We start from the raw sequence: 24926 nt of genomic DNA on the forward strand, positions 1-24926 counted from the left end.
TGCTTTTCTTCAGAGCTAGCTCTGGTAATGGGGGGTAGCCTTATTATCAATAAGGACATCTCTGGAAAGTGTACTGCCAAGGTAAATAAACTTATCCATAGCATTCAAAACTTTTTCATTTGCTATAGCCATTGGTTCCACCTCTGAATGATGTGGTACTGGCTGATGGATTATCTGTGTTTTCATGGTGTTGATTGTTAAGCCAAAATTAACCCATGAGCAGAGACTCTATCTGTGTTTTGTTGTGTTTCAGCTTTGGAGGCTGCATTTAGTCTAAAAATTATGCACCTACCCTCCCCATACTTTAGTTTAGTCTTGTAGCTTTTTAGAATTTACCATCATGAGGTAACCGAAAGGTTTGACGTATTTGCCTTCTTCTGGACCCAATGCAAACCCATTCAGTCTCCCAGAATGCAAATTTTCTTCTCTAGACAGCTGTGTAGTATAGTAGCACTATGGTTGTATAGACAGTACAGGTCTGATTCTCATTTTCTATTATTTTATATGCCTTTGGAGGGAGGGGCTAGCTCACATACTTACCTGTCTTGTGGATTTTCCAACGGGAATTGGTGAGGAAAATGCTCAGAGAGTATCTCTTGTTCCCTGATTCTGAGCTTGCCTTTTGAGATCTTTTTGCTGCATAACTACTTGGTTTGGGGATGGCTCTTTGGCACGGCACCTAGACTGGACCTTAGCAAAACTGATTTTCTTGTAAAATAAGGTGGGGGCCCTTTCAGAAATAAGTCAGTAATCCAGCAGCTAATGTCTATGAGGTCCTGAATTCATCTCTTTTACTGAGTTAAAGAGGAGGTTGAAAAGGGAGGGGGCCAGTAGAGCAGTAGGGATCTCCCAACCATCGATTCAGACTAGGGTTTCATCAGACACAGGAAAGTTTTCTGAAAATGGAGTGAGGAGGAAAGGACATATGTAAGAACCATGAAAGGGAGGGCATTTCTTTAAAGTGAGGTGCTCATCTTTAGTTACAGACAAGCTCCTCAATCCTTCCATCCATCAGCTAATAAATATGTATTTATTAAGCGCCTACAATTTACTAGGCCCTAGGGATACAAGTAACGAGAAAGAAACCATGAGTCAGAGTTGATTTAATGACTACCCCTTTGAACCTTAATCAAACATCACAGCACACATCCTTAATTAGTTTATACAGATGCTTAGCCTTCTGGGCAACCCATAGCATAATGAAAAAAAAAAAAAAAGATATTGGTCTTGGAATTAAAATATTTAAGATTTACTATATATATTAAAGCTTATGCGTGAGATGTGGGTGTTTATGTATAAATGCTTCAATAGCTTAAGCCTGCACAAAGACTTTTGGGACACCTTCTATTTTTGAATTATGACCCTGGCTGACTAGGTAACTCGAGCAAGTGAATTCTCTGCTCTAAGCTTCAGATGTTGTTATTTTCCTCATCTCTAAATTGCATGAAATAATACTTGAACTATCTGTATAATAGGAATTTTGTGAAGAAAATTTCCTTTAAATGCTAAAGTATTATATGAATATTATAATTATGGTGAATATACAGTGTTCAAGGGCAGTGATGGACGGAGGGTGGGTTTGTGAAGTATTTAAAGCAGAAAGTCTTAGCTTGGGTGTGTGTGGGGGGGTGAATGAATTTTTAAAATGCATTTTTTATTTTGTTTTTGCCTCTAAATTATTTTCCTCCTTTCTTCCCCTCTCCCACCCATTGATCAGTATATTTCAATATAATTCATTTCCCCTGTAATCTTCTGTGTTTGATTTTATGCACGTAAAAACATAATTCTGAGACAGGGTCCATTGACTTCATCAGACTGCCAAGGAGTCTATGACACACACACACCTGTACAAACAAAGGCAAAGAAATCCAGGTGTAAAGTAATTTATGTAAAGCCAAATGGCCTCTGATTTCTCAGCTTCTGTTTTTTAGTCATTTCAGTCACATCCAATTCCTCAATGCCTCATCTGGGTTTTCTAGGCAGATAAATTGGAGTGGTTGGCCATTTCCTTCTCCAGCTCCTTTTATAGGTGAGGAAACTGAGGCACGCCAAATTAAATGACTTGCCCAGGTCACATAGCTAGTAAATATTTGAGACTGGATTTAAACACAGGAACATAAGTTTTCCTGATTCCAGGCTTGGTACTCTATCCACTGTCCCACCTAGCTGCTACTCCTTTTTATCTCCTTTTTTAATTTTTTTCTTCATTTTTCTTTCCCTCTGTCAAGGGTTGCTTGTGGATGCTGTTAAGGTTCCAACCTCTAGCTATCACCAGACCCTCCTTTGGGAGAGGAAACTGGATCACTGAATTCACTAAAATTGTATGTTAAATAAGAGTAAATTAACTCAGAACTTGACAGATCCTTTAATGAACAAACTTGGTGAGCTTTCATGCATGGCTTATGAAACATTTACTCTAGATGCTCAGTCCTCTTCCCCTATCCCTCCCATTTTCCCTTTTCTTTGCTTAATCCCAAGATTTTAAAATATGTCACAAAGAGTGGAGAATTCCAGATAAATCTCTGCTCAGATAAATGATAAATTTTGCTTCGGAGAGTATCCTGTGTATTCTCACATATAAATATGCCTCTCTCTATTTCTATATACATGCATATCTATATATCCACATACACCTGGATATATGGATATTCATAGATGTATTTTGCACACAGATACATAAACGGGCATAGATGGCTAAACCCAAAATAATGACATTTGTGCATAAATAAGAAGCATGAAGGAGGTAGAAAAAAGCTAATTACTGAACCAGTATGTACTGGGGATGAAGTGGAATATGATTAGGAAATCATTAGGGAGAAGTGTGAGTTCACAGCTCACGAGTTAAGACAAGAGGAAGTAGGAAAAGTGAAGATGATGGGGGAGGGAGAATGTCCATGCCCTTAGATTGAAGGCATTAATTATGCCGTGAAAAATAAACGCACTTCACAGAACCAACAGTGACTGTCCCTTGGGAGGGAAACAGGCCTTGGTTTGGCTAGAAAGGCCTATGGCTTTCTTCTCTCTTTTCTGATGGAGTCATAAATAGGCGAGGGCCACTGGCACATGGGAAGCATTTTTAGTCCTTAAATAACACATGAACAACTGAGATTAGCAGCGATGCGGCAAAAATAATTAGCTAAAATAAGAAGTTACCCACATGGCAACCTCCTTCCTTACCCCCAAACCTCAGGGAATCCCCTCTGGGCCTGGTCCAGGTCCATTCCCCATCTTCTCTTTTCTGGGATGAACCCCCAAGCCAAGAGTTCTGTATCTTCCCAACACAAACAATTGAGTGGATGTTAAATTTTCCACCGCCAAACCCAGGTTGGCCAGTCCCTGCTTCCAGCATTCCCTTCTCCTTATTTTATTGGAGGTCCGTTCATTTGACCTTTCCACTCTGCTTCATTGCAAAAAAAAAAAAAAAAAAAAAAAAAAAAAGATGCAAAGCAAAATTTGGACACTGTGCTTTAGATGAAATCCAACCCATCGTGTTTTGTGCTGCTGCAGAAGAAACGCCACGTCCAGATTGGGAGTCTTTATGGGCCAAGGTGGGGGAACATGGGGTCTCTCGCCTTCCCCAGTGAACACAACGGCTTCACTTTAGCATCCCGCCTCCGGTGAACAACACCTGCCTCCTCCCTCCCATGCCACAGTTGTGATTAATGAGGTTGGGTTTGAAAGGGCTTTGAGTTCCTTGGAAAGAAGGTCCTGTGTAGATATATTGTAGGAAGAATGGATTCTTAGCATCAGATAAAACACCTAATTTTCCTGAGTCAATGTGGTAGCTCCCTGGGAAATTCTATAATGAATAACAACTACCTCCTAACTCCTGCAGTATTGCGACATACGCTGGTGTTTTGTAGATGAGAGAATTTTAATGCCACCATTGTGCCAACGTTCCTTTGTTCCCCCTCAGACCATCATGATTCCATTCATTGATCAATTAAAATGGGTGCAGTTACTTGGATAGCATTTTGCAGTTTGAGTTGCTTTCCATCTATAATACTGTGAATTGCATATAATTCTTCCAAATTTATAAAAATAAAAGAAAAAATTGCAAGAGAGGGGGAATAGAATTGGTCCTTCAGGTGCAAATGACTCATTAGTATATCAGTACTTACCTTCATCACAGATCCCTGATGCTGTCTTCCATTTCACAGCAGGCCCTATGCCGTTCTCCTATCCCACCAGGAATTCAATCTGTTAGATGTTAACAAAACTGATTTATTTTTATTTTGTGTTTCAGACTTCTGTCTTATGGGCAACTCCAACTTACTGCTCTGATTTAGAGGCAATTTACCACATTAGACATACAAGTCATATGTCTAGGATTTACAGCCACACATGATGGCTAACAGAATTTCATTTTTATTTTGTGTTTCAGACTTCTGTCTTATGGGCAACTCCAACTTACAGCTCTGATTTAGAAGTAATTTGCTACATTAGACATACAAGTCACATGTCTAGGATTTACAGCCACACAAGATGGCTAACAGAATTTTAGTTTTATTTTTTGTGTTTCAGACTTCTGTCTTATGGGCAACTAACTGTACTGTTCTGGTTGGCTTTCTGGAGGTCTTGGGACCAGCCTTGTTTTTAGCAGAACAATCACATGAAAATAGCCAGGGATAAAATCCAAAAGTCTTTGTTGTATCCTTCCCAGTGTGAGTCCTTGCCTAGGGCCCGGGCTAGCTTTCCGGGGGCCCTCCGGAATAAGTCTTGGTTTCCTGCCCTTTACTAGCAACTCCAACTTACTGTGCCGATTTAGAAGTAATTTGCCACATTAGACATACAAGTCATATGTCTAGGATTTACAGCCACAGAATTTTATTTTTATTTTTTGTGTTTCAGACTTCTGTCTATTGGGCAAATCCAACTTACTTCACTGATTTAGAGGTAATTTGCCACATTAGACATACAAGTCATATGTCTAGGATTTACAGCCACAGAATTTTATTTTTATTTTTGTGCTTCAGACTTCTGTCTTATGGACAACTCCAACTTACTTCTCTGATTTAGAGGTAATTTGCCACATTAAACATACAAGTCTAAGATTTACAGCCACACATGATGGCTAACAGAATTTTCTATTTGTCCACCAGCAGATTGGAATCCCACTTGCAATGTCATCCATTTGAGAGTATTCCGCTTCTGTCTTCTGGAGAGATGTTGATTCTCTCGTGTTCTTTTCTATCCTCTTTTAAAGTACATTTCATATTTAATGCTTTTTTAGCCCAATTCTTTTCTTATTCCCTAAACCAATGCTTATTAAATACCTATTACCCATAAGAGATTATTGGGTACAGAAATAGAAAAATATAAACCAATAGTCTCTGACCTAATAGAACTTATATTCTCCTTGTGAGAGAAGAGAAACAGTAGAAAGAGGAAAAAATATATCATGGGTAAAGAAATACAATATTTCCTTAAAGTAGTAGCAAGAAAGAAATTTCTGAGGAGAGCACTAACTGGTAGAATCAGTAAGAAATGGCTTCCCATCTTCGAATTGAAGGGAGTCATGACTAATAGCACTTAAAGAAGAAGAGCATTCTAGGCACGAAAAGGATCCATGGAAAGGCATGGACACGCAAGCTAAAATATACAGGGTAGAGGATAATTTGTTAACATGGTTAAATATGAAATCCAGAAGAGGCAATAATTTGAAATAAGCATGAAAAATAAGGCATCATCAACCTATGAAGGGCTTTAAAAGCCAAATGGGAAAAAAAGTGTTTTATTATTTAGTTTGATGTGAGTCAGTCTTAGATATAATTACGGAATACTAAGAGATTATTTCCAGCAATTCAATTCAATGAGCAATCATTATATTTAAGGCAATGGAGTAGGTGCTAGGGACTGCTGAAACAACTTTAAATGAAAAAGAACTTATGTTTTCTCTCAGGTATATTGAGGGGATGAATATGGGGGATCTATGAGAAAGCTTTAGATCTCCATCATTCTGGGTATTCCCCTTTCATCCAATCTTATTACTTTGTGGCCACCAAACTACCCCCTTCTTCACCCAAGGTTCTACCATTTCTAGGCAGAGTCCCCATTCTTCATAAGATTCCTTTATTTTCCCCTGCCCAGATTTGCTTGTTCTGTCATTTATTCCCTTAGTTCCCTTCTTCCTATTCTCGAATTTGCAAATTCTACCTCTACCTCCCTTAGAAAACTCTCTTACATTTTAAAGGGAGCCTTATTCAACATTTAGAAACCAAAAGAATTGTGGGGATTTTAGAAAGATTTATGTAGAATAGCTCTCAGGGCAAGGGATCCTTGGCTATCCTAAAACGTTATACCAAATAGGTGGCCATTATGATTCTATCAACCTTTAAAATACAAATTATAAATCTTGCTGCCATTATTCACTCGTATACTACAATCCCCTTCCTAGATCCCATTTGCCTAGAAAGGAATGAGTCAGGAGGGAGCTATCCCTCATTTATTCCTTCTAGGACCCTATATTTCTTGTAGACCACTGAGACTTTGATCCATTAAATCTCTGATTCTTCCTCTATCAATACAGATTGTGATCTGTCCATACTTTCTCAACATGGCTATCATTTGTCATCTTTTTCACTATTTGTCACTTTCTTCACATTTGTCACTTTTTCACCCTTACTACCACCTCATCAGGTGGTAAAGGAATGGGGGGAAATGTCACTGAGCATCTCCCTCTAAACCTCAAAAGAGGAATTAAAATGCCGGCACATATAAGCATATGAATACATTTTTCAATATGCAAATTTATATAAGCTTCATGTTACATTTTTTCCTTTCTAGACTTACCCTAACCCCTCTTGTAAACTTCCACATTTTACTGTGGTTATATTTGCATAGAGCTCTGTGCCTGGAGGTTAGGAAGATCTGAATTCAAATTCAGCGTCAGATCCTACCTGGGGGAAAAAAAAATCACCATCTGCCTCAGTTTCCTCAACTGAAAATAACAATAATGATAACAATAATAGTCCCTAATTTATTATAATGAGCAAACAAGCAAATATCTGTCAAGCACTTTGTAAATATTAAATCCCAAACAAAAGTCAGCTATTATTACTGTTGAGGAATCAGAGTCTCTCCACCTTCCGCTGGGGCAGCCAGAGTGAAGATCCTTGCTTGCAAGGATCAAGATGAGCCCTGTTCTGGCTGCTTGTCTCCTGAACACGTTCCATGGGGCCAGGAGTGTCGGCAGCTACTGCCCTTTATATAAAGCAGGACACCAGCCCAGATCAGTCACATGTCTCCCAGTCTAATTTTCACTTCAGATGTGATTTAAAATAGACATGATTTGTGCCCCTGGTGAGCTTTTCTTTCTTGCCTCTGATTCCCTCCCTTCCTGTTAGCCTTTTAGGACTTGGGCTTATCCAATTTGCATCTACCCTTCAAGCGATTGCATTTGGTACAGATTTGGATTTTTATCTCTAATTTGATCTCGGGCTAATGCTGGATCTTTTTTCGACAGCTCTGAAATATATTTCTTTGTGTGCACACAAACACTTACCACCCATATCTAAGGAGATAGATAGGGGGTTTGCCCTCCCTGAGAATGCAGATGTATTTTCCATGTGACACATTGCCAGAGCAAAGGGGGCTTTTAAAGAGAAGCTCCTCGGTGCCTGAGCTAGATGGGGTGATTTGGCTTGGGGATTATTCATCTATCTGATCGAACTCCAGACATAACTATGATTTCCTAAATAGGCTGCTCTCTTTGTAGCTCACGGATTTCTCCGTTATCTGATGCCATAGCACTTTGTTTTCATTTTTATTACAATTATTATGTACAATATAAAATGCACAGACTACATTTATACTACGATTCACAACATATTATATTATATCTTATCCTGTACTCTGAAGTGAATTCCTGAAAGACAGAGATTGTTTTATTTATCTTTGAAGGAAGCGATAGTCCAATGGAAAGACCATTGGCTCTGTTCCTTTGAGGTTGTGACCTTGGAAAAAAATACTTTAAACATTCTAGGCCTGTTTCCTCATCTGAAAAATGAGGCGGCAGGTCTAAAGTTCCATCCAACTCAAAATCTTTTAATCTGGTGATTTTCCAGTGTCTAATACTGTTCATTGCATATGGTAACCAGTTTACAAATATTTATATTGAATGAGTGAATATTGAATCTGAAAGACAAAATGAAGGGCACATATGTCCATGATTCCACTTCCCTTAGCTTTTCTCCCCCACCATTCCTTTCTCCTTCAGAATCTGCTTTTTGTTTGTTTTAAATGAACTCTGACTTTGGCTCCAGGGAAATGTTTATATCCTCAAAGCTTAGCATTATGGGATGCAGTTAGTGTTATGGGGAGCCATTAGCAAGTTGGAGAGCCGTTAGTATTGGCGAAGCAGTAGGAGGCAGTAGGAGTGACTATAATGGATGAGGTGTGGCCAGGAAGGAGAAGGAGAAGGAAAATGTCCTTGGCAGTCAAAGATGTGCAGAGTTCTAAAGCATCTGAAGGGCTGACTGGAAAGAGAAAGATCTGCCGGTTGCATAGCCATGTGTGGGGTAATAATAAAAGCAAAAAGTCTTGAGGTGGGGTGGCTTATCATAAGACCGGAAGAGCTCAAAGCAATATCCCAGAGTCTCAGTCCTGCATTTGATTAAAATTCTAATTATCCAAAATGAAAGAAGCTGGAATCCAGGATTTTCTTATTAACATCTTCCAGCAAACTTTGGGTCCTTTCTAAATTTCCAGTATGTTCTGACCTATTCTGGAATTACAGCAAAGAAGAATGACATAGTGAACATAGCCCAGGATCCCAAGTCAAGAAATCTCCATTTGAATTGTCTTTGAAAATGATGAGATGTGGGTGACCTTTGGTAACCATAACAACCCCTGTAGTGTCTGTTTTATGGGGTTAATGTGAGGTTCAAAGGGGGTAATATATGAAAAATAAATATAAATGTCAGCTCTTAATAGCATGTAGAATTTTTTTATGCTGCTAGACTTGGAGGTCTCATTGGGTAACCCTATATAATAAAGCTAAACTCAATTTCCAAGTTTTACTCAGAGACATTCTGCCTAGACATTTATTTTTTCCTTCGGTATCATGGAAATGTTCTACAAATTTAGCTCCTGATTAGAAAACGTCTTACACTGGGAAATTTCAGCAATGAAATTTTAGTAATAAGCCAAATGTGTGTCTGTTTGAGGTCCAATGAAATTTAGATGAAGAATCTAGGATTATCAAAAAGAATAAGGGAACTTGAAGTTTCTGTACCATTCAGGCCAATAGAATGGATTCTTTTTTCATTTTTTATTTTAGTGGCAGCACACAATTTCACTTGCTTCTTGCTTCTTTGTTCCCTCTCTTGCCTGTGTTGAGAAACTTTCAAGAGCAGAAATCTCCATCCTCCAGTCTCTAGTTATCTGTTTATTTCTATAATATGTATCACTTAAATGTAAAGGTGATTATCTGCTCTTATATAAATGTAAAGGTGATTATCTACTCATATAAATGTAAAAGTGATTATCTGCTCATATATATATATGATATATAGATAATCACCTTTACATATATATATATATATATATATATATATATATATATATATATATATGTAAAGGTGATTATCTACTTATATAAATGTAAAAGTGATTATCTGCTCTTATATATATGTCAAGGTGATAATCTGTTCTTGTGGAAAATAATAATCTATCAAATGACTTTATATTAAACATTTAGTGATGGTGTCTAAGCAGAATATCCTAATGCTCTTATTCCAAAGGCAGAGGAACCAAAGCAGAGACTACTTCAAGGAAATTGTCTTTATTCCACAATGATCACTCCTCTCTCCAAACTCATGGTACCTACTGTCCCTGTTCTCATTGCACAATTAATCATGTCTTGCCTTGTGCCATTTCTTGGCATAGTCTTGAATTGTGATTTTACTTTCCATGTATTTATTTCTTTTTTCCTCCAGTAAAGTAGAAGTTCTAAGAGAGTAGAGACCACAGTTTATCCTATTTTAGATCCATACAACAGTATGAAAATTGCCTTCCTCTTTGCTTAGTAATCATGTTTACTTAAAAAGAGGAGTGGGATTTCAAATGGATGCCTTTTTCCTGTATCTATCATAAGAGCTTACTACTCAACTTTACCTGTTTGGTCTAAATACCTCCATTTTAATCCATTTTAATTCAAAACTCAGTTTAGGATGGAATATTGAAAAAGGAATATAATCCTACATTTTAAAGATAAATATTCTGTATGCAGAGACCTGAAGGAGGGAAAAAATTGGGTTCAGCAGAAGAAAGGTTAGAAAGAAACACAGAAAAGCAGGACAATTCTCAAAGTATTGCCTGAATTTATTAATTAAAAAATCCCTTTAAAAGAGCTGTGCATAAAAGAGATCTCTAGCTTTATACATGATTTTCTTTTTTTTTCTGTCATGTGTAGAATATAAACATGTGAAAATGCAGTTTATATTTGCCCTTTTTAAGTTCAGATTTTTTTTAAATTCTGACTTAAGTCCTGTCTCTGACACAAAGCAGGTGTGGGACTAAAAGAAAATCACTTTATATCTCTGTGATCCAGGCAAGAATCAAAGACTATAAATCTGAATGAGTTGTCTATCCCTATCAGTGGAGAAGTTTACACACTGAGAGTTCCCTGTATCAGTGAAATTAAAATTCTGGATCCCCCTCCCCAAATTTTTACTGTTAAATTTTTGCTTTCCCCAATTTCACATTAAGGAGAGTTGGAGGAAAAAGGTAGACCACAGCATGGATTTATGGCTTCCACATGCCCTAACTATAGTACAGAAGAATAAGTCATTCCATTGTGTTAATGATTGGGGAATTAAGAAGCTACTTAATGGAAATTGACAGGATTCACTGTAATAGCTCAGAAGATTGTGCTATGGTCCATAGTATCCTGCCAACAGTCCCAAGATTTAGGGTTCCCCAAACGCTCGTTAACATCTCAGACCATAAGGTCTCCAAAGGAGTGAGTCATTAATGGTCCACCATGTTATGATCTGGGGAAAATGATTGCGTGACATCCATATCTATTGAGCTAATAATGCTTCCTTATAGATGGCTGTGATGTCAGCAGAAGAAAGAAAAAAACTAATATTCATTATAACAATCTTTAGTTTCTAATATGTCACAGTGTCTGAATCATAGTGAAATTATTTCGGGAAGTCTGGTTCAATAAATGCATTGTGTTTAATGCTTTTCAGTTTAAAAAAAGAATCAAATTCAATCCCAATTCTACATTTAGCACTGCTGTTATAACCCCCTTTATTGCTGCATATCTGGAAGATAAGATTAGTATTATTCTAATACTCCTGAAATACCAAGTATTAATGAAATAAAGAACCTATTGGCTGAAAACTCTGGATCGGGTCCTAGGATATTCTTAATTTATATATCCATCCACCCCTCAAAGAGGAGAGAGACTATCACCTAAAACTGGGGGAGAGAAAGACTCCCCTTTCTTTCAAATTACAGGCAATCAAATGGCATTATTATGCCAGACCCATAACGTTGGGTATATCTTGTTCTTGTGATTCCTAAAAGAAAGACAGCATAGACTGGAGCAGAACCAGGGATAATAATCCTGGATGTGGCTGAGAGTGTCACATGCACTGTAGGCAAACTTTAAATATATTTATGAGTTTAAAAACAGTCTATGGAAATCGGGACTGAGAATTCCACCCCCCCCCAAAAAAAAAATTAACTTGGCTGGAGCTTCATGAATTTCATATCACCTCAAAAGGAGTAATGAATATTGACTGGTAGCCATATCTTCTTTCCAATAGTTGCAGACATTCATCTCCATATTCTTCTTTGGCTGAATCATCAGATCGTAGATTAAGAACCGAAAGGGACTTTGGAGGTCATCCTAGTCCAGTTCTGTCTTTTTACAGATAAGGAAACTGACACCCATTAAAAAAAAAAAAAAAAGGTTCAGTGGACTTGTCCAAGGTCACGCAGGTGGTCACGCTAGTAGTAGAAGCCCCCAGATGCCTTCCCTCTCTATACCCAGCACTCATTCCGCTGCAACTTATTGATTTTAACATAATGGAAGTCTTTATTGGAAGCTTATTGGAAAAGCTATTCTTTCATTATTATTTAACTCTGTAAAGTATACTGAAACCATTTCCCAATCAATTCCTATTTGGGTCTAAACAAGGAAAAAATGGAGATGAGTGTAAACAAAAACCTATTAGTGTTAGTAATGTCTGTTTATAGCTTTAGGCATTTCGTTGTGTATAAACATAAGAAGGCAAATTAACATTTTAAAGAGATTTCTCTGCTGGGTTATATTTAATAACAAACTAGCAGAAAGAGGAAAACCTTATTTGAAAAATCTATAGATATAGTTGTCCCAACAGGGCAGCAGCAGGGGCTGGGGATGAAGCTGCAGTTCCAGGCTGCCGCCACTAGAGGGGTGAGTTGTTCCTGTGTGATAAATGAGCTCTCTGGCACTGCCTGCGAATCAGAAGTAGAGGGATTAGCTTGGGGAGGGAGGGCAGGAGATTGGGGGATCCAATACAGTGAAATTAAGTCTTTTTTCCCTAATGATCCCCCCCAACCCAGCCAGGTAAAATATGGGAGAAGGAGCAAGAGAGATTTCTACTACCAAGGACAGGGGTAGCATCTGGAAATGGAGCATGCAGTGGGAGCATTCGCTGCAGCCTAATGGATTTATAGTCTATTTTGAAATGGAATTATTTAGGATATGGGTTAATAGAAGGTTATGTGAAAAGAACTCAGCCATTAAACATAATATACAGTAGGAAATAATTATTCAGCTTTGTCAGGGGATGGAGGCCTTCTCTAGATGAAAGTAGGGAGACCCCGGCCCTTGGAGGGGAGCTCTGAGAGCACTGCAAAGATGAGTGGTGAGGGGGGAGCTAGAGCACCAGTCTGGAGTCAGGAAGAAGGTGAGTTCAAATCCCAGGTCAGAGACTTCAATAGATGTGTGACCCTGGGTAAGTCACCTTGATTGCCGAGGAGAAAGGAGTGAGCCCAGAAGAGAAAGGAAACAGTGGAATATATTTAATTCGATTCCGTTTTTTTTCTTTTCTTTCTTTTTTTTTCTGAGGCTGGGGCTAAGTGACTTGCCCAGGGTCACACAGCTAGGAAGTGTTAAGTGTCTGAGACCAAATTTGAACTCAAGTCCTCCTGAATTCAGGGCTGGTGCTCTATCCACTGAACCACCTAGCTGCCCCCTATTTAATTCAATTCAATGAGCATTTATTGTAAATATAATAAAAATAAAATAAGAGTGAATATAACAGGTAGATGCCCACTCTGTTCAAAGCAGTCTAGTACACTGGGTAAAGAGCTGTCTCATAAGAGGACCTACCACAGAGCTTTAATGGCTGTATAACTCCAGACACTCAAGAGCATTTACATCTCAGTGCTCCAGGCCACAATCTAAACCTCTAAATTACAGATTGGGTGCTGATCTACACTTCTGTAAGTTCTGGACAAACACAGATCTGATTCAAAAGAAACAGAAGTGTCCAAGTCATGAATGAATGAAATCACCCCTTGAAAAAAGGCAAAAATGGAAATCATGCCCATCTTTAATTGTATTAGAGAGGATGGAATGATCTTATAGAGATATGTAGATTTAAAGCACAGTTAAAGTCAATAAAACATCCTGGGGAAAAGGGTAGGGCATGAACACTTAGAGAGAAGAGGAAGGATGCTGTTTATAAGGTGAACTGAACCTGGAAAAGAAGGTACAAGGACACCTCGAGAGCCATCTTTAAGGTCAGCCTTCCTCCATCCCCCTGTTTAAGAATGGCCGGTACCCTGAAACTGGAACTAGAGCATGATGCACAAGAGAAACTACAGGCTTGGTTTGGGGCCTTTGCATGAAGGCTAGGCAAGGAAGGAGCAATCAGAGCACCTGATTGGTGGGCTTCAGAAGGCCAAGGTCCTAGAAAGTCTGCCCTTGACTGCATCATGTCTCTGCTCTGTAGAATGGGGAGAAGGCTGAGTTAAATTATGGCTGAGTACCCTTCCATGATCATTCCATGCTGTCTACTTTAATCTAGCAATCACTCACCCATCTCAAACTGGCATAAAATATTAAACATTTGTAGTCTGTATTAGACAAAAGGGGAAGGCCTTCCTCTAGAAAAGACTGCAAGCGGAGCTTCTGGGATTCTGAATTTTGTCTTTGATTCCTGTGAAGTCTCCCTCCCCGGTTCTACCTTGCTGCATCCATCACGCGGCCTCCCTGTGTCTTGGCTCTCCGATGAGGGTGCCTGCTGCAGCAGGTGACAAAGCATCTGGGAAGAGGAAACAGCGAGGCCGCAGGAGAGAGTGTGGCAAATAACGCATGCCGAGAACAATTAGATTAGGAGCATTAATAGAGGTCAGAAGCCAGGTTCTAATTCTCTTCAGGCAAATGAGAGAACGGATTGAACATGAGAAAAAGGTATCTCCCCGGCATAACTTGCCACACGTGCTTTATGAGCATGAAATACAGACATCTTTCTGACATCCTACTGATGAAGTGCCATAGAAATTAACACAGAGGCAGTTCAAACAAGACACGTTACAGTGCAATCTCTGCCAGATTTACCGTGATGCTATTTTCTCAAAAACCTTCAAAAAAAAGCTTTCTATATAAAGAACCTTTGGAATATGGCCTAGCATTATTTAAGCTGCCTAAAATTGAGCACAACAAAAATATAAGAAGGCACATGAGATCACATGGAATTTGTCACTAAAAGCTATAGCCCGGGAGGGGTAGGATCCCTAAAGTTCATTAGAAATGCCTGTGCATTATTATTTATTTGTGTTATTTATATAAATATTATTTATTGTTTAATATATATTTATATTATTTAATATATATTTATTATTATTTAATATATATTATTATTATAATATAATTTAGATTACTATTATTTAGAAATGGAAGGAATCTGAAGACCAGCAAATCTAACATCCTCATGTTATACATGAAAAACCTGAATCCCAGAAAGATTATGAGACTTGCCATGGTCCCAGTAACAGAGGAAAATTTAAGCCCAGGTCCTCTAACTCTTGCCAGTAACCTGTAAGGTCTCTACGTTAGTTCCCATCTCCACTGGCAAAATCATTTGTAGTTATTTTCTTTTTTATTATTATGGCTTTTTATTTACCAGATAATATGCTTGGGTAATTTTACAGCATTGGCAATTGCAAAACCTTTTGTTCTAACTTTTCCCCACTCCTTCTCCCAGATGGCAGGTTGACCAATACATGTTAAATATGTTAAAATATAACTATAACTATAACTATATATATATATATATGTGTGTGTGTGTGTGTGTATATATATATATATGAAACTATATATATACATATATATATATATAAAACTATATATACATATATATATATACATGTCCACACAGTTATTTTGCTGTACAAAAATAATTGAACTGTAGTTATTTTCATGTTAAAGTCACTATGAGAAAAAATAGATAAAACATCTCAGCATTGCTTGACATTCACTTAAATCCCTACAAAACAAGAGCAGTTTTGAAATCTCTGTAAGTACTTTGATATTTATCAGATAGCAGGATTCTTAAGTCTCCTACAAGCATAAGTAGTGTTAAAAACAGAAGAAAGTAGTTGGGACAAGTGAGCACTTGTAACAGATTTAATCAAATTATAATAGACTTTGCGTGAGATGACTGGTATTTCTTTTCGATTAGAGATTCTGAACAATTGTCACACAATATTTTTTTTTCTGAAGTTTGCCTCCTCCATATATCCAACATTTAAAGTATTGCAGACATTCAGCAAATATTTACTGGGCCCCAACAAGATGCTAAATTCTACCGTAGGTTATATGGTTGGTCAAGAAGATATAGTCCTTGTTGTAAGACATCTTCAACTCATCTTTCAGGCAATAAATGACAAATGGTAAAATTATCATTTTAATAATAAATGGATAATAATAAAAGGAGAATAAATGATAAAAAGCTAGATATTTTAAGTAAGAATTCCTATATATTCCTGTGATTAAGCTATATTGATCCCCACTTTTTTTTTCACCTTCTCTAACACTCATGGCTGATCTGGAACACAGTATTCTCTCCTTGCTCATTTTTCTTTAATTTCTTTTCCTTCCACAAAGTCTCAATTATAAGCACTCATCCCAATCACAACTTAGGAGAAGAAAAGGAAGGCAAAAATAGCGCCAGAGAAAAAATAGCTCCTAGAAGCATTGACTTTTTTGGGGGGGGGAATCTCCAAAATGTCTGAATGGGTTTAAAGTAAGGTGTTAGAACTTTCAGCCCTCTGGCTCAGCTCCCCCTTACTCTGTCTTTTCCTCCCGGTCAACTCAGGTTGCTGTTAATCTTACCACAACTATATGCAGTCACACACTCCTCTGGAGGCCAAGGCTAAAAGCTTCAAACCTTGACATTTTGAATAAATGTACCAATATTTCTCAAGTTTAAAAAATGTGCTTTATTTTCTTAAAAAAAAATGAGATGTCATAGGTAAAGCAGTGCTCTATTTATGGACTTTTCTGAGCAACTCTACGAGGTCGTAGGGAATATTAAAAGAGCACTAGATCTAACTCTGAAACTATGACTTTGGACCAATGAAATAATCTCTGTGGGCCTCAGTTTTCTCATCTGTAAAATGGAAGTAATAATATTTTCAGTAAATCTGCATGTGTATAACCTGTGTCAAATTGTTTGCTTTATCAATGAGAGGGTAGGGGAAGGAAGATGGGAAAGAATTTGGAACTCAAAAAAAAAAAAAAAAACAAGCAAAGATTAAAGTTATTTTTACATATAATTAGAAAAATAAGATAAAACTTTGAAATCCAGAAAAATAACATTTTCTACATCTGCCTCAAAGTACTGGTATGAAGAAAATCTTCTGTATATGTCTTAAAGTTTAGGTAAACATGAATTATTATTATCCCCTTAGCGTGGCAGCTACAGGACCCAAATAAAGAGGGACTAAATTATTTCTAACACTCTATTCAGCCTTAAATCTATGATCGATGACAATGGTTTATCAATATGAATTGGACAAATGATACCTAAAAATAAGACTTTAACAAATTGAAATTTTATACCATGAAATTACTCGAGAACAGGTTACTTGTATAAGTTTCTTTTAAGTTACAAAAAAAATATATTAATTCGCCAATTGAAAAATTTTACCCCCAAATAAAGGTGTTGCTATACTTCAAAGGGCATGACTTCTCTAGTAAGTAATGGAACTCCCTTGGTTTAGTTTCCCACATATATGTATGCCAACAGCTATATAATGATATCAAGTCAATATATTCTTATTTACCCAAGTGAGATTCCATTCTCAAGATGGCTCTTCCTTTTCCTTTTCCCTTTCCACAAGATGGTAGCAGGTGTTTAGTCTGCATATATTGGTGGTGTTCAAATGAGATCAGTTATCCCCAGGACTGCTCTAGCATGACCTGAACATCACTGTAGTCAGCTAATCAACATTTATTGAGTGTCCACTCTGTGCCTGGGTACATCAGAGAAAGAATCCAGTATGAGGAAAGTCTATGTTTTTCATTGCTTCTATTTAGTTATTCCTCCTAACCTTCCTGTAGGGGAGATAAGGCAAATCCAATTTACAGATGAAAAAAACAGAAGCATAGAAGCAGTAGGGGCTGAGATTTGTCTACTGTCATATAGCAAGATTGCTGGGGAACCAGAATTTATGGCCATAAGTTTCTGATTCTCTGTTTTAGGCAGAGCTTTGTCCAATCAATACAACTTAGGGCTTGGAACCTTAGCAACAGAGCAAAAGCAATTATTTTGAATGAAATTTAAGTTAATTTTCTTTTGTCTCTAAAGCTAGGATACATCCTGCCTTGCTTTCAAGATCATAATCTAGTCCCACCAAAACCCTCCCATATTGTATTATTTTTCTCTACCCCTGAACCCACATCTTATGATCCACTAAGACTGTCCCTCCTTACTCCCCTGCTTCCCCATCTAAATTTTACATTTTTTTATAAGCACACCATAAGGAATGACTATAAATCATTTACTGACTTATTCACCAAAATCCCTTCTCTCTACTTCCCTTATTAATAAATATTAGCACCTTTTGTTTTTATATCACTTTTATATGCAAATATATTATTTCCATTTGTAGCTAGTGAGTTATTTTTTGTAGCAAAGAATAAGAAAAAGAAGCAAAACTGAGTGAAAGTATATAGAAGAATCCCTAGCCCCTGCCTCTACAGGAAAGGGAGGCAGTTGCATTTGTCTATCTCTTGTTGGGGCAAGGCTTGGTCATTGTAATTAGACTCAGTTGAACTTTTTCTTTGGTTATTATTATTCTTTCAATTTACAGCACAATAGTTGTCATGTACCTTGTGTTCCTGGTTCTGTATATTTCACTTGGCATCTGTTCATATATTTTTCCTGCTTTTCTGAAAATGTTATTTTTCCTGAGTCTCACAGCACGGTGACGTTCTCTTCCATTCACAAACCAGAATTTGTTCAGCCATCCCTAGACAATACCCATGTGCTCTGCTTCTAGCTCTCTGCTATTACAAAAAAGTGCTACCTATCTGTCCATATAGAAAATAAATCATAGCCATGTTAAGAAGGAGAAGGAATTAACAGTGGGTGGAGATAAACTTCCAGAAAGATTTCATGATGGAAAAGGACTGGCTTTGAGTGAGCTAGGAACTCTACAAAGAGAAGGGAAGAAGAAATTATGTCAGATATGAGGGAATAATGTTTCCGAGTGAGAAATGAAATGTTTACTTTTCTAAAGCAGAGAATGATGGTGAAAGGGATTCATGAAAAAAGGACAACAAGATAGATGAAAGTTAGATTTTCCGGTTTTAAAAGCCAAGCTGAGGATTTTGAATTCTAGATTAGAGAGGGAGATAGAGGAAAAATTTTAAGCAGAGGATCTAAGTAGTCAGATTTGTGCTTTAAGAATATTACTTTATGGGGAGGATGAATCATAGAGAGAAAAGATGAGGCAGAGAAACAAATTAGAAAGCTGCTGCTGTTATCCAGCTGAGTAGTAATGATGACCAAGCTAGGATAATGGCTGAATGGAGAAAAGGCAAGCAATATGGCAAATATTCTGGAAGAAGATATGACAGAACTTGGAAAGAGATTATATATGGAAGGTGGACCTGGAATGAGCCATAGAAAAGGGACAAAGATAACTATAATGTTGTGAATCTAGGTGACTTAAAGGTTGGTATCATCCATATCATATATCAAGATCTACACTGGACTTCAGAAGCCTTCTAGTCTAACCTCCTCATTCCACATATGAATGAACTGAGCCTCAGATGAAGGAAGGAAAGAAACATTTGTCCAATACCTGCAATGCATCAGGCATTTGGAGAAAGAAAGCTTTATTATATTGTCGGAAAAGCTTATTAATTATTATACTATTTAAATCTAACTGCAGACTATGTGTATCTCAAACATTGTCCTGACTGCAGTAACTCTCTAGGAAGGCTGAAAGCTGGTTTCAAGGAATTTGGGGTTCCCTCAAGTCCTGGATTCACCCAAAATAATTTCATTTTGGATCCACCCGAATTTCTGTTGTTAGTTCATTTCAGATGAGTGTGTAACTCATGTGCAGAATCCTTTGTCAAAATCCTATGAGAATTAAGATAACTCTGAGGTACTACTACACACCTCTTAGATTTGCTAAGATGTTAGGAAAAGATAATGACGAATATTGGAGGGGTGTGGAAAAACTGGGACATTGATACATTGTTGGTGGAGCTGTGAATGGATCCAACCATTCTGGAGAAAATTTGGAACTATGCCTAAAGGGCTATCAAACTATGCATATTCTTTAATCCAGCAGTATTTCTACTGGGTCTGTATTCCCAAGAGATTATAAAGAGGGAAAGGGAGCCACATGTGCAAAAAATCTTTGTGGCAGCCTTTTCTGTAGTGATAAGCAACTGGAAAACGAGTGGATGCCCATCAGTTGGGAAATGGTTGAATAAGTTATGTTATATGAATGTGATGGAATATTGTTCTGTAAGAAACAACCAGCAGGATAATTTCAGAGATGACTGGAGAGACTTACATGAACTGCTGCTGAGTGAAATGAGCAGAACCAGGAGTTCATTGTACACGGCAACAAGATTATATGACGATCAATTCTGATGGATGTGGCTCTTTTTAACAATGATCTTGTAATGAAGAGAACCATCTACACGCAGACTGTGGGAACTGAGTGTGGATAACAACATAGCATTCTCACTCTTTTTCTTGTTCTTTGCATTTTGTTTTCTTTCTCATATTTTTTCCTTTTTGATCTGACCTTTCTTGTGCAGCAAGATAATTGTATAAATATATATGCATATATTGGATTTAACATAAATATATACTTATCCATGTTTAATATATATTGGATTACTTGCCATCTAGGGGAGAGGGTATGGGGAGAGAGGTGAAAATTGAAACACAAGGTTTTGCAAGGGTTATTGTTGAAAAATTATCCATGCATATGTTTTGAAAATTAAAAAAAAAAACTTTAATAGAAAAAAAGAAAAAAAAAAACTATAAGAACCACTCTTTTTTGGCTCACTCTCCTGTACCAGACAATGTAACAAATTTCTTTTTAAAACTACTCCAGATTTCAGTTCTCATGAACATATTGTGCTCTTCACAATAATCCTAGGAAATAAGTGCACTTATTATCAATCCCATTTTAAAGTTGAAACTGAGGCTGAGAGATATGGACTTAGTTATCTAAGTATGTGTTTGGCACAGGGTCTGTATCCATTTCTTCTTGACTCCAAGCCCAGCACCCTAACCGCTAAGACACCAACTGCCCTAAAGAGGTTGTGATCCATTCATGGTCAAGCAAGATAGTAAAACATCTAGGACAAAAGATATCCAGATTCATGAAGTCACTCAAAGATGATCCACAAGCAGAATGAACTGCCTATTATACAAAGAATAGTTGAGGAAGAATACAGATATCTATAAGAAAGCTCCAAGGTTATGAAAATCTTCAAATATTCAGAACCAACAGATATTCTAGGGATAGTCTGATGGCACAGAGCATATCCAAAAACAATAAAGTCTACTGAGCAATTTATCTAAATTCCACTTGATGGCCAAAATCTGAATTGTGCTGGGATATGTGACAAGCCACAATATGAAGAAATAGGAACAAAAATTATTCTATATCCTAAGAAAAGCCCATAATTCCCTTTAACTGACTCCTTTAGGAGTCACCTGTGAGACTAGCAAAGTGAGAAATGCATCTGCCTCTATTCAATAAATATATCCCAAGCATCCATTGTGACCCCCACTTTTTACCACTTCTCTTCCCCCCACCTCTCAGGACCCCTCTAACTCTCACATTCTATATAATTCCTTTCTAGGGGCTTGACACAGGAAGTCTTTCCCCATTCATAATGGGGGGCCAGCACTAGCATGACACTCTATGACACTTTTGATCAAAAATCAGATTTGAGTTGCTCTTCTAAACAGTGATAAGCTTATCCAGCTCCATAGAGATGCAGGCCTGTTTGGCACCAATAAATTAAATTATTGACTTTCTAACAACAATGAATAAAAATAATGTGCTTTAAGCTGCTTATAAAGTCTATGTTCATATGCTTTTGAGGTCGTATAAGGGCAATTTTTTTTTTAACCTCAGAGAAAACACATTTGGATAATTCTTTTTTCACCTTTAGTTGCACAATCTATGCAGTCCCTGATATTAGACTGGACCAATACCTGATTGAATTATGCCAGCTAGAATAGGAGCACTGAGGAGAAATCAAGGCAGAGTTTTGTGTGCAGGTGTACAGCTGTATGTGGTTGCCCCTTGCTCCAATGCAATAGTTTTAGGAGCTGACAGTCTTGCTAATGAGGTAGAGGCTTAGCAAGATAAGGAAGTCAAGTCAAGGTTTATCTGCTGGATCATCAATAAAGTGAAAATCTAGTAACTTTTGGTTATAGCCCCAGCCTAGTACATCAGCTGCAAAAAAATTTCTCAGCCTTACACCAACAAGGAAATAAGAGTTTAAAAATCCCTCATCAGAATTAACTGATGACTCTGCCTTTCCTTATCCGATACCCTGCACGTGTCAATGGTGCTCAATTCATGCCCACTGAATCAGCAGAAACCAAAAACCACTGCCTATCCTCTAATAATGAGGTTTAGAATCCATGTTGCCTCTGAGTCCTCTTTAAGTAGGTTGTTTATTGCCCCATAAGCCTAGTTGTTGAGGCCCAAGATGGATGTGAGACCTTATAATTATTGGGCTGCTGTCTGTGATATTTGAAAAATCATATGAAGTGGAAGGAGAACTGCAGGGCTGATAATGGGCAAATAGCCAGGTTTTTTTTTTTTGAGGCAGAAAGGTGAAGTCTTACTACCAGCTTGTGACCTTGATTTTAGTTGCTGGCAAAATTCTAAAGTATATTATTAAAGGGATGAATCTGAAGCATAGAAAATGGTGATCACTAAGAGCCAGGATCCTTTATTAAGAATAGATCATGCCAGATTAACACCATTTCCATTTCTGACCAAGTAACCACACTGCCAGATTAGGAGAATCTTGGACATTGTGTACCCAGATCTCAGCAAGGAATTAGATAAAGTCTGTTAAGAGACTTGAGATAGCCTTTCAAAAAAGATGAAAATAACAGAATAACTAATGGAAGTGGATATCTTCAACATAAAGAAGATCCAACTCATTTCCAGTTGATCAATGATGGACAGAAACAACTACACCCAGAGAAGGAACACTGGGAAGTGAATGTAAATTGTTAGCACTACTGTCTATCTACCCAGGTTACTTATACCTTCGGAACCCAATTCTTAATATGCAACAAGAAAATTGGATTTACACACATATATTGTATCTAGGTTATATTGTAACATATGTAAAATGTATGGGATTGCCTGTCATTAAGGGGAGGAGTAGAGGGAGGGAGGGGATAATTTGGAAAATGAATACAAGGGATAATATTATAAAAAAAATTACTCATGCATATATACAGTGAAAAAAAATTATAAATAAAAAAAGAAAATACAGGAAGTGTCAAAATAAAAAAAATTAAAAAAAAATAACAGAATAATAGATTTAAAGCTAGAAAAAACCTTAAAAGTTATTTAATCCCTTCTTTTGTCAGATGAAGAAACTGAAACTTAGAGAGGGAATGTCTTGCTCAGCAATCTAAGGCCTCCAACATCAAGTCCAAAGCTTTCTCCACTGCACCACATTTGTTTCTTCGTGATTATAAAGTAAGGTAGTTTCAAGTCTGGTTGAATGATTGAACCAAAGCACAGTCTATAAAGAATCAATGTCAAATTGGAGGGGAAATTTCTAGTGGAATACTACCGGGAGCTGTCCTTGGTCCTGTGCTGTTCTTTATTTTTACAAATGACCTAGAAGAATGCACAGGTAGCATATTTATCAAAGTTGCATGTGACAAGAAGCAGGGAAGGATAGCTAACACATTGAGTGACAGAGTATAAAGATTCCTAAAGATCTTGACAGGTTGGGATGAAGGGCCAAATCTAATAAGATGAAATTTCATAAGAATAAATTTATAGTTTAAAAAGTTTCAGTTGAAAAAGTCAACTGTCCGAGCACAAGATAGGAGATGATGTAGCTTTAAAAAAATATTTAAATGGCAAAGCCTCAGCGCTTTAGTGATTTATAAGCTTAACATGAGTTAGCAATCCAAGACAGATACTGATGGACAGAGGAAGGTTCTAAAGTTTCTTAAAAGCCTAAAGATATATAATGAAAGAGTAAGAAAAAAAGTAGTTAGTATATGTCAGACAGAAGACCTAATATGATCATAAGTTTAATTAAGAGAGACATACTATCTAGAATGAGAGAAACTGTTACAGTCTTAATTTATTATGCTCAGGACGTATTTGGAATATTATGTTCAGTTCCATGTGCTACATTTTAGGAAAGACAATGACAGCTAAAATATTATAAATAAAAAAGAGCAGTCAAAATGATGAGGGAACAGCAGGCTAGGCTATATGAGACTAATTCAAAGGAACTGAAAGCATTTAGTCTTAGAGTTATATTATTAAAGGGATGACTTTAATCCAAGCATCTAATCGGTTGCTAGTTCCCTCTCTGTCAAAAATCCTCTTTTATGTATTTTGTGTATATTTTCTTTCCACACATGTGCATGTTATCTCCCCCAGAGTAACATAAGCTTCTTGAAAATAGGATCTGTTCTCAAATATTCATATTTGTCTTTGTATGCACAGCACCAAATACCAAATGGTACATAGTAGGCATGTAATAAATGCTAGTCAATTTAATTAATCAGGAGAAAATCATGCATTGAAAATGTTACCTCTCTTCAAATATTTAAAGGGCTGTCTTTTGGGAAAGTATTAGACTTGCTCTGTTCTGATTTCAAGCCTACCTTCTACAGAAAGATTTCTTAGTGTCCCTCAGCTTCTAGATCCTTTGCCTTTCAGATCATCTTTCAACTCTGTATATATCTCCTCTGTACCTGGTTATTTTCATTCTGTCTGTCCTTTCCTCCATTGAAATGTTTTCTCTGTAAAGGCAGAGAGATTTGGGGGGGTCATTCTTCTTAATTCCAGTGCTTAGCAGGGTGCTTGATATGTAACATTTAATAACTGCCCGTTGATTGCTGGAAAAATACATACATATACATATACATATATATATATATATATATATATATATATATATATATATATATATATATATATATATATATATATATATATATATATATATATATACACACCTACATATACAGATATATGCACACAGGTAGATGGATGTGATGGATGTGTGTATCTTCAATGGGTAGATGTTTCAGAGAGATGGATTTCAGTAGATGTAAGAGAATACTTCCTAATAATTAAAACTGTTTTAAGGTAAAATAAATGTCCTTGGAGAAGGGAGGATATACTTAGGATAAATCTTCAAGTAG

The sequence above is a fragment of the Sminthopsis crassicaudata genome, chromosome 6, assembly GCF_048593235.1.
Source record: "Sminthopsis crassicaudata isolate SCR6 chromosome 6, ASM4859323v1, whole genome shotgun sequence".
Taxonomy (NCBI): Eukaryota; Metazoa; Chordata; class Mammalia; order Dasyuromorphia; family Dasyuridae; genus Sminthopsis; species Sminthopsis crassicaudata.